We start from the raw sequence: 12334 nt of genomic DNA on the forward strand, positions 1-12334 counted from the left end.
AAAAATACATTTGAAGTCCTAATTCCCAGACCACTAAATTGGTGATTAACGAATGCTTTTGGTGTAGTCTATTAATAAGCTGAAGCCAATTTTTATTTATCCCGCCTTGTTCCACAAAGGATCTGAGGAAGCTTATAAGAAAACAAGCAATAAAATTGGAAAATATAAATAACAAAAAAATCAAGAACAAGGAAAACACACAGCAGAATAGAAGGTCAAGACCAGGAGGAAACTAAGAATGCAGCTATGTAGGCCACAGGGTCCTACAAAATTGTTAATGTTGAGCCAAAAATTTGGCTCTGAGCTTCTTGGCAACCAGAGGGAAAAGGGAAAAGGGAATACAATCAGGCACATTCAACGATATTCTCTTTGTTGATAAGAAAACATACAAGTTCCTCAGGGGAAGATAAGCTTTTCCTGGCCCTGAGTTCCAAAAGGATTTCTCAGGTGGCCTTCATATTGGGGACAGTTCCCTCACCAATATCTCTGCAGCAAAAGCAATGTGTCTTGTTTCTTGTAACATTTCTCAGTGAAAACTAATGGCCACCAAACTATAATCTGTCAAAACACAGAAAGTAACCCAATCTATCATCTGCCGATTAAATGTGAGAAGGAGGAAATGAAGAGGAGAGGAGGAGACCAAAAAAATCCATCCAAGCATGCAATCTTTGAGAGTCCAATTTAGTATAAGAATCAAACCAAAAACATCTGGAAGAATTAATGACATATTAGTTAAGATAACACTAGCTGCTGAAATAAAAACCCCTAAAAATCTCAGTGGCTTAACACTGTATTGGGGAAATTTGGGAATGGAAGTTTATTTCTCACTCACGTAAAGCCAAAATGAGAACCAGGCTCCCTCCATCTTGAGGGCCCGCCACATTCACCATATGGGAAAAGAACACAGAGGACCGTGCATGGGAGGTTTTTGTGCGCCAGGGCTGGAAGCCACAACACATCACTTCTGCTCACATTCCACTGGCTAGAAATTAGAACACTCTCAGCCACAAATTATCAGTTGTGTCTTTCAAACATTTCTTCATAACTTCAGTTTTCTAAGCCAGGGTTCAGCAAATTACAGCGTGAGGGCCAACTCTACCTCTCCGCCTGTTTTTACATGGCCCACGAGGTAAGAATGGTTTTTCCATTTTTTAACGTTTGAAAAAACAAGTCAAAAGAATAATGTCTGCAACACGTGAAAATTATGTGAAATTTAAATTTCAGTCTCCATCAATAAAGTTTTATTGGAACACAGCCACGCTCATTTTTTGTATATTATCTCCGGTTGCTTTTGCATTACACAACAGCAGAGTTGGATAGTTGTAACAGAGATCATATGACTGGAAAGCCAAAAATATTTTCGATCTGGCCCTTTACAGAAAAAGTTTGCCAACTCCTCCTTTAAACTGATAAAAGGTGATAAGAATTGAGCAACAGGTACTTATAGACAGTGACCTGAAACACCAATATTCCCGATTGGTGGTTGAAATGAATCTGCAGGCATTTGTGATCACATCAGCTGATGATAAAATCGATACCTTTGGGGAACATTGAGGAGTCTGAACAAGATTCTGGCCATTCCTCTGTATGCAGAGTTGGATCAAGGAGAACCTGCAGGCAAAGACAGAATTTTTCATGAGAAGTATTTCTGGATCCATACTATTTCAAAAACAAATGATTAATCGACTATTTTTACATAAGCAAGTAAAGAAACACTTGCTTTCCAAACATTTGCTTATTTGTAAATTTGTTTTCCAAATTCCTTAAATAAGAAAGCATTTCTTCAATGTATTGTTAGATAGTACACTAGCATGATTTGTTTTAAAATAATTTGAATAAATTTAAATAAAATTTAAATAAATTTTGAGTAAGTTATCATTTCATTATAGAAAGGATACTATTTTCTGAGGATTGTAAATACCTTAATTTCAATGGTGAAAAGGTAAAGGATAAAGGCAAGTGGTTAAGAATCATATTTCATGAAATCAAATATCAAGAAGTTTATTTATAAGTACTTTCCTGACGATTATGTTAGCACAACTTTCTCTGTTTCTTGATATCTCCAGAGTCAGATCAAGAACAAAAGTAACTCCTTTTTATCAGAATACCATACCAACCACAAACATTAACTGATAGTATTTCTTTCTACTGAAGTAACAAACATGAATAGGTTCACAGGGAATACTTGCACTTGTACATACACAAGACCAGTTTAAGAATTTAAGAAAGAATAAAATGAACCAACATATCAAAATAAGCTTTAAAAAAAATCTCAACATTAATGTCAATAGGCCCCTCCTTGAGCATCAAAGCATAAACCTCAGGACAAAGTTTCTCTTTTAGCCACTGTGGCTGTGGTCATCCAGAGCAAACAAAACTCCCAGTCCTGGGGACCCTGGCTATCTGAGACCAGGAAGCCCAAAATTTGAGAATGACCCAGAGATCATTGTTTCAGGATCTAATATCAAACTCCTTGTTTTATATAAGAGGAAACTGAGCATACACCAGGTAAGAGACTTCCCAGGTGACATAGCCAGGGAGTGGCAGCACTGGCATTAGCCATCCTGTGGTTCTTCCTCTGCACCACAATTCATCCTCCTTTTCACTGGCTCTCTGGAGCCATCAGTTTGCTGACTCAAGCAAGGGTCACATAGCCTCCTTCTAAGGTAGATAAACTCAAGTCCGATACCACTCACTGCATGAAAATCTTCCCAATGAGACCTATAAAGCAGAGGCCCTGTCTGCTCTGCGGGGCCCCTAAGGTCCCACCATGCCTTTTTGTAAGAGCTGAGTTTACCTCCACTCTTTGGCCTCAGGCTTAGATCTCTTTCTCCTTTCTCTTCAGACTGCATTGGTTATCCAGCATTCTTTTCTTCCCTTCTTGCCTCCTACCTCTTTCTTCTCTGGTATCTGCTTTGCAGATCACTCTTTTGTGATAGACTGGGACAGGTAACACCAACAACTACACAACTGTTCAACTGCTGGAGAATATAAGCCCTGGGCAGCCAGACCCACCATTTTTACTTTAATATTCCAAATTGCCATGTGAAAATCCAGGATGTGTTTGTTTCACAAATAAATAAAGAAATATTTATGTTTCAGAAATAAATCCAGATTTATTTCTGCTAACACAATTATTTTACTAAATAACCAAAACCATGATGAAATTTTGTCAATTTCTTAATTTTTTTTAGTTCTAAGACATCACAACCTGGGCCACTTTCTCTTGGCAGGTTATTTGGAGGAAAACTCTTTAATCAACCAAACTTAATTAATATTATTTGGTGTTACTTGACAAAACTAAATAGTAATCTCCTATTTCCCTCAGCCTTTGAATAAGACCAGATCTCAATTAACAACATTGATTTATTTAAGATAAGAAAAATGATCTCTCTTTATTCTCTAGCTCCCAGTTGTAAAATCCTACAATCTCCAATAACAGTGATTTATTTTAAGCAAAAATAGTAGCAACTTTTTCTTTTCTCAGCCATTCCCAAAGCGCATAACACGACTTCAGTGTTTCCTCCACGCCAAATCAGATGGCTGAAGCACTTTTAAAATCTAGCATGGTATATGTCATCAAGAAGGAAAAACACCGTGATCCTGCTTTTCAAAGTTCTTACCTAGTCATAAGTGTAATTTTCTTTCAAGAGGTTTAATCATGATACTTCCAGGTGGACTTCTCCTCTTGTTTCTGATTTCTTCACCTAGACCTAACTAGTGTCAAAATACAGAGGCTGGGGACACAAAATGTAAGGCATCTGGATTAAAAACTTTAAAAAGGCAATTATCTGGATGTTTGCGGGTCTATCTAAGTCATCGGGAAGCCAGCTCATTTTTCACTTTTCACAGAGATACTTGGAGTTTCATATGAGTTACAGAGAGAAGGGACTGTGACAATCATACAATCCTACTCTTCCTCTTAAAAAAGAGACAGGCAACATAGCGTTGTGGTTAAGAGCTTACACTCTGGAATTAGATGGTCAGGGTTCAAATCCTGGCTCTACCACTTTCTATGCCAAGGAGCTGATCAAGTAGACTATCTTCTACAGCTCAGTGTGCTCATCTATAAAATCGGATAACAATGATATTTACTTCATTAGTTTTGTGAGTATTAAGTAAAATAATATAAATATATATTTGAGAGGAAGCACTTAGAAAGAAGCTATCACTTAGTAAACACTTGATAAATATTAGATTTTTTTAAAAATATACATTAAGAAGTTAAGGTCAAGGAGGTTATGTGACTTAGCCAGTATGACAACACAGGAAGTCCTGGAATTCCTAGTCTTCCTACTGCCCACCTGGAGCTCACTCCACCTTGCCATCCTCTTCTTACAAATGTTTTAATCTAGTAAACTCAGCTATGAACATTGCTCAGCATTAAAGCAACAGTTAAGGCCAAGACAAGTGCTTTTCTCAAGAATTACAATAGACCCCCACAAGTATGGATGCAACTTGCATCACGTTTTCTTTTTTTAAAGTAGTAACTTTTTTTTGTTTAAGGAAGATTGGCCCGGCACTAACACCTGTTGCCAATCTTCCTCTTTTTTTTTCCTCTTTTTTCTCCCCAAAGCCCCAGTATGTAATTGTATATCTTAGTTGTAGAGTTGTAGGTCTTCTACGTGGGACACCGCCTCAGCATGGCTTGATGAGTGGTGAATAGGTCCTCCCCCAGGATCCAAACCGGTGAACCCCAGGCTGCTGCAGCAGAATGTGCAAACTTAACCGCTACACCACTGGGCCGGCCCGCATCATGTTTTCTAATGGAAGAAATATTGCCCACATTTTCATAGCTATTTAAGGTGACTTTGCTTTTGTCCCCATTAGCTGTTACTCTCGCTGTCCTCTAAGAAGTGTAATTAATACTGTCCCTACTTATAAAAATGGAAACTGGGGAACAGAGTCAATCACAGAAACCAATCTCCCTACAAACTTATAGTTTTATGAAATTACACAAAGATTTAGCTAGGTATCAACTTCTTCCAGGAAATATGAACATTTAGATTCTTATTTCTTCCATTTATATGACTAAATCTAAGAAAGAAGCCAAGTTTTCATGCCACAAAAGACCAAATAAGGCCAAACAATTCTTCTAGAATTAATTTGAGACAGAAAGTAATTCCATTATCATCAACCAGGGTAACATGCCCTGGCTTAATAATATTTTTTTAATCTTAGGCCATCTCATATACTGATGAAATTCAAATAAGGTATATTTTGTCTTAATTTTGGGATAGAAGGAAAAAGGACTGTAAGCTTACCTAATTTTTGATAGTTTAAAAGAGAACATTTAAAACTTTTCCCTGACAAGTGCTCAAAGATGTATGGACCAGGGTATTCATTACAACTTTGTTTGTAATATATAATGCATAAAGTAGATAACAACTTAAATACACAATAAGGGGAGGATAGATTAAATAAATTATGGCATATCACCATACTGGAATACTATACTACCATCAGCATTTATTATTAGGCATAAATTTGTCATGTCAAGATGTTTATATTAATGAGAAAAAGCAGTTATAAATAGTAATTTGTTATGATCTCATTTTGATAAAAATATAAGTGAAAATCATATTTCACATGCATAGGAATATATAGAGAAGAAAGGTTAGAAGGACATACATCAAAATAATAATGTTTATTTCTAGGCAGTAGAATTAAAGGTTGGCTGTTTTTTTCTTTTTTGCATTTTCTAAATATTTTACAGCAATATGTTTCACTTGCTGAAAAGTAATAAAGTTTGTAGTGCATCAGAGAGAGCTTCATCCGGAAAGGTTAATATTAAGAAATTGTTTTCAGTCACACGGTACATTACCTTCTGCAGCATATTTCATACCAGATAAGAAAGAAATTGCTTTATTTTCCTTCTGTCCCTGGATAAACTGAGTTACCAACTAAAATCAGAGGCAGAACTAAGATCAAAGCACAAAGACTGGGGCCGGCCCGTGGCTTAGCGGTTAAGTGGGCGCGCTCCACTACTGGCGGCCCAGGTTCGGATCCCGGGCGGGCACCAATGCACTGCTTGTCCGGCCATGCTGAGGCCGCGGCCCACATACAGCAACTAGAAGGATGTGCAACTATGACCAACTATCTACTGGGGCTTTGCGGGGAAAGGAAAAAAAAAAAGGAGGAGGATTGGCAATAGATGTTAGCTCAGAGCCGGTCTTCCTCAGCAAAAAGAGGAGGATTAGCATGGATGTTAGCTCAGGGCTGATCTTCCCCACACACAAAAAAAAACACAAAGGTTCATGGGGCTGGCCCAGTTAAGTTCACACACTCTGCTTCAGCAGCCCGGGGTTCACGGGTTTGGATCCCACACATGGACCTACACACCACTCATCAAGCCATGCTATGGCAGCATCCCACATACAAAATAGAGGAAGACTGCCACAGATGTTAGCTCAGGGCCAATCTTCCTCACCAAAAAAAAAAAAAGAAAGAAAGAAAGAAAGAAAAGAAACCCCACAAAGTATCAGGATTTCAATTCCCATTACTAAATTTCATTTATTCAACAAATATTTATTATGCAGCTAAAATTTAAGGAACTAAGGGGAAATCATGAACAGATCCTACTCTCTGAGCCACAACTACTAAGAGAATAAGGAATCTACTTAAATTAAAACAGAGATAATGCCACAAGAGAGGTATGTTTGAAGGAGAGGTTTTATTTTTACTCAGGGAATTAGGGAAGTGTTATTAAACAATTAAAAAAACACAATTGAGATTTTATAATTAAAAGTTGAATTTGTATGGTTATATGATGTACATTACCTTAGAATAATGAACTCTATATAGCACTAAGGGAAAAAAGCAAGTTGCAAAATAATATGTATGTTTAATATACACATTTTACACACACAGGCACACACATACACCTGATAAATGTGTGTACCAAAGCATAAACGATGCTAATCTCTAAATAGGGGGATTACAGGTGTTTTTGTTTTTATCATTTTGCTATCTGTCCTATTTTACTACAGTGAAACTGAATGGTATATTACACATCGGCAAATGGGGAAAACTCGTCCATGGTGACCAAATAAAAGTTTGCATCATGCCATAATTAGTACTGGACTATGAAAGAGCTAATGCTGACACGTGATAGCCTGTGACCAGGATGCAGAACTTGCCTGCTTTTCTGATAGCCCTGGCTCTGATTTTTTCCATCTGAAAGAGTAGATAAAATTATTGTCCTTATCTAGGTGTAACATTCAGAGAAATGAGTAGATGCCTAAAAACCGAAAAAAAGACCAAAATAACCAGAACTCTTGAGGGTGTTTGCAATTATATGATCACAAATAACTGAAATGACTTCACAAAGAACATGTTCTGTTACATGAACATGTTCATGTTAGCAAAGAGGCAGGCCTGGGAGGTCACAGAAAATAAACTGATGAAACCTAGCTTGACTATAGGAAGGCTTTTGGTCCTGTCCTATAAGACATGCTGGGAAAATATGACAGGAGCAGACAACTGTCCATTAGCTAACTACAGCCTGGCTGGGGAGCGATAACTAAAGCATTGAAACTTAGGAGGTCACAAATGGTGTTTTGTAACATCAAGTTGAACAACAGACAGAGATGCCAAAAAGGTGATCAAAAGGTAAAATAACAATTTAGGATGAAATTGTACAAATAATCAGAAAGAAAATTCAGAATTAAACTTAGTATGATAAATGTGCTCCAAGTATACCTGGATTGTGGGAAATAAAAAGTTGGAAATTATTTGGATAGAAATCTGACTATCAAAAGGCGTTGTAATAGTGGTTTAAAATACTGCTGTGACAATGAATACGGAATTAGGACTATGACACAAATGCATGTTGCACACACCCATAATTAGCACTTACTACATTGTATTGCCATTATTTGTTGGCAAGTCTTTCTCTCCCTCAAGTTTTTTTTCTTGCTGTATTCCCAGCACCTAGCAGAGTCTGACAAGAGGAGACTTTCAATAAATCCTTAAGAATGAATGAGATCATTCTCCCCTCTTCCTCAGGGTACCCCAAGGAAGCGCTAAGCTCCCCCTTGGAGCTCTATATTTAAAGATGGATATGAATAATTTGCTGACCATTCAGGAGAGAACTTAGAAGTGCTGCGGGGTTGATAAATGAGAATGGGATTATTCAGTTTATAGAGCTGGATTATTCAATTTATGGAAGAAAAAGCTGGGGGTGTATTAGTTACAATGCACAAGTTCTGAAGATATCTTACACAAAGGATATATCTTTTTCTACTAGAAATACCCCAAAATGGCTGAGTCAGAAGACTAGGTTGGAGAAATGGACCATTAAATACTGTCATGGATAATAACAACAACAAAAAAAAACTAAAATACATTTTACTGAATGCTTTCACAGAAGAGCTAGGTCCTCAGCTGCACTGATGATGGTCACACAGGAGCCTCTGTGAATTAAGGAGCTGACCTCTCAAAAGCAAGCCTCATCCAGAGGTAGGACCCCACAATTTCATGATAAATGTGAGTAATCAGCCACCATCAGAAGCTTCGCACGATTAAGCTGAAAATGCAAAACTCAATTTTATTTTCATGATATTATGTTCAAGGCATCATAGATGTCTATATCAATAGAATAGAAAATATACTGTGGATGTATAAGAAGTAGATTTCTGGAACATCCCATACTTATTTCTTCCTGTATATTTCCATAGATTTCTATTTTTTGAAAATGAGCTGGTCATTTAGTAATTCAGAATGTTCTAAATAAAACCCAATTAAATACAGTATAATTATTTCAGTCTCAAAATGCATGACCTTTGTACCTAATGTATTCAGAATACACAGTAATGTATGGTTGTGGTGAGAAAACAACCACAACTCTTTTTGATTCTTCTGATCTATTTATTCAATATTATAATGTTCTATTCTTTGACCACTGTTTTTATTTAAAATACATAACCATTCTAGTAACCCATTTGTCACCATAAAGAGCAGTTGGGTTTCTTTTCCCTTCCAAACAGCAGTGAAAGGATCCCTCAAACCTACCGATTTAGCACCAAATTTAAGTAAGCCCAGAGATCCTCTCACCTCCCACACTGAGTAGAACAAGGTCAGACTGGGCCTCTTCCAAATGTAAAGGCTTAATTGGACTAATTCTTTCATGATAATAATGTATATTTAAGATAGCCACTAAAAATTGTCAATGCTAATTTAGTAGATCAATTCCACTAAATGCTTTGAACTTTTCACCACTTGCTAATCTCATCTACTAAAGCTGCTGTTTTTGTTGAAAATCTGAAACTATAACTTAATATCAAATTACAACAATTCTGGCCAGACCAAAGAAATACTTCCTTATATGTGAAATATAACCTTCAAGGTTTAAGTTGTGTGAAACTGTAAGATTCTAGCCATAAAATTTCCTCAGCCAAAATGCAGAGAGATCTTATCAGTCTACTGGCAATTGATATTATGGTAAGAAACTTGCAGGGTGTTTTTTATTTCAGAAATACATGTTTTTTGTGTCTGAAGCAAAGCTTTAACATCTGTGATTATTGATTATATACCAACCTTCACACAACTACATGATTCAGATTTTAATATCAAACACCATGTAATTTAGGTAATAATAGTTCAGTTCAGATCAATAAAAATGTCAAGATTTTGCTCACTATTTTGAGAACAACTTAAGCAATATAACCCACCAGTGTAAAAATAATAATACATTTGTTAATCAGCTAATGAAGAATTTCAAGAGAAGAGACCTCACACCACCATCAAATATCCACCAGTCTCGTTTGTTTGGACCTAGACTTCTAAAGGCTATTTTTACTCCCCATGATTTACCACCAGTATCCTCTGGGTGATAGTTGAGGAAACAGATGCTGGGAATCTCTCTCCGCTCAGTTCCTGAGATGAGAATTCTGACTCACAGCCTTGCCAGGTCCCTGCTTTGTACTCGCACATGCTGAGGGGGGTGGAGTAAAGCTTAACTGCCTGATTTCCAGTCTCTCGTCGCCAATTTCCTCCAAGTTTCCACTTACGCATTTGACTCCTTTACCAACTTCGTTTGAAGTTCCCATTCCAAAATCCTGAACGGCATGTTCCCAGGATACATTTCATTTTTTTTTTAACTCATTCAGTGGAGATTTTCCAACCGAAATAAAAAATAAGTTGAAAACTGGGGAGGGGGCATTCTTTTTTTTTTTTTTTTTTAGTTTTTCCTTCAATGTTCATTGGGAGCACTGATATCTGCAGAGGGAAGATGCAGGGGAAAAAAAAAAATCCAAGCTCTAAACACACTTTCTCGTGGAGAATCGTGTACCTTCTGAAAGTTTCCTGGACCCTGTCATTTAGTGTTAAAAAATTTGAACTAAAATAGATCTGCATCTATTTGGAGATTATTTTTGTATTGTTAATTAATAAAAAATTAATGTTTATTAAATGTCCACAAAGTACAGAGCTTTATTCTTTCTTAGTACATCTAGGCTAACAAGAAAATTGGGGGGGGGGCGGAATCTATGCAGTTTAAATATCTTTTATAATGAATTTTTAACAGAAGCACATTATAGACTGAGAATTCAGTTTCACAAGGCAACGGTTTCTATTAAAACAATTATTTTACGGAGAAATTAAATTCACTGGCCAACCTATGTTTTTACAAAGGTTTTTTTTTTAAACCTACTTTATTTTAAACAATAGGACCTATATAGGTGATTTTTACAATTTAATTTTATGTAAACCAATGGGATGTCCTTATCAAGCACCACTGAATTATCTAAATGTTTATTAATGCTCTTATTTAGTGTAATTTAGCAATAGCCTGGAATAATTGATTTAGGCTATTTTTACATTAGGAAAACTTAGCAATTGTTATTGCATTTCAGATAAAATGAGTTTAAATTGATGATTAGGTCTCACAACGTAACTACAATATCTTCTGTTGGTACATCTATGTGGGACTGAGGCAACAAGTCAATTTACTAATAAAATGGAAATCTGTCAGTTTTGGTGCGGGGGAAGGTGTTGGTTTATTAGCATATAGATCAAGCAACCAACTAAAGACTGAATTACAGCTTTTCCATCATAAAGACACCTAACTACACTCAAGTTTACCACTGTCTGCTTCTCTGTGGAAGACCTCACTGGTAGATCGGACACTGCCTCCCATTACCACCAAGTAAATATTTCTTGCCAGCTACAAAAAATACATATATTGTGTCAAATTAGTAACATTCTAACGGAAAATGAGGCACTTTGAATGAGGAAAACTACTTTAATAAAAAAAATTTGGTAAGATGCCCACAATGAGGAAAGAACCTTCAAATGCAAGAGATTCTCAAGTGGAAAATCCTCACCAACCCCAACACGACAGGCAAAACATCAACACAAAAATTGACATTTAAAAAATCCATTTCCAATAATATTTTGCACAGATATTAAAAGAAAACCACACACACACAAAAGGAAAATGTATATGACACTGAACTACTTTTGTAGCTGCAACAAATAACTGTTTTAACAGTTACACTCTTGGGCTCTATGCGTGAATAAAAACACCAAGATAACCAATTGATTCAGTCAGACATTTGAGCAGAGAAAGTCAGTCAAACGTGCTGGGTGATCTAAACAACCATTCGGCCCCCCAGGCAAAGAGGTAAATTCACCACCTACATATAAATAAAAAAAACCAGGGTCAGCAATGTGCTGATGGTGACACAGACTAGAGCAGGGGAAAAATTTTTTTAATGAATACTTCAACTCTGGTGTATGAATCACAAAACTAAAATTCCTCCAATATACACAAATACAGTTGCCTAATTTAAAAGTCCCAGGCAGCACCAACAAGGGTAAGACATACCCTCATTTTAATGTATACTGATACCATCAAATGACCTAATAAGTGTAATACTGGAGGTCAATTCTATAGCATCTCAAGGGTTAAGTTCCGTGTCGTGCATAATCTTGAAAAAGTATCCCAGGAAGAATCAGGCTTAGGCTAGTTCAGCAAGAGGAAGCGTTCATAATGAGGCTTGGCCTGGACCAGTCCCAGTGGAATTAATTTTGTGCCGTAGAACACCTAGATAAATTAGTTTTGCTTTAACTATTGAGTCCTAAAAGAGTTAAAAGAGGGAGAATATCAATCAATAATTTTTAGATTAACTACTTTGTATGTAACAAAACAAAATTAACCTTGGCATTATAACCCCTTCTTCTGGCATTTCAGATGAACCTCAAGTTTAAAATAAATAATTGGAGATTTAAAAACCAACTAAACATGGGCATTTCTTTCTTGGTACAGAATACTAACTCACTGCCTAGTTTGTAAACAGAAAAGAATACTCATACATTTTGCAAAATTACAAAT

The 12334-nt window shown here is 36.4% G+C and overlaps 1 protein-coding gene across 1 annotated transcript in view; it reads left to right on the plus strand.

Moving 5' to 3' along the window:
- The window catches only part of AGPS (alkylglycerone phosphate synthase), a 404117-nt gene that overhangs the window by 30584 nt on the left and 361199 nt on the right, over positions 1-12334 (plus strand). The window lies entirely within an intron of this gene.

Source organism: Ceratotherium simum, chromosome 9, assembly GCF_057802395.1.
Source record: "Ceratotherium simum simum isolate JZ-2026a chromosome 9, ASM5780239v1, whole genome shotgun sequence".
Lineage (NCBI taxonomy): Eukaryota > Metazoa > Chordata > Mammalia > Perissodactyla > Rhinocerotidae > Ceratotherium > Ceratotherium simum.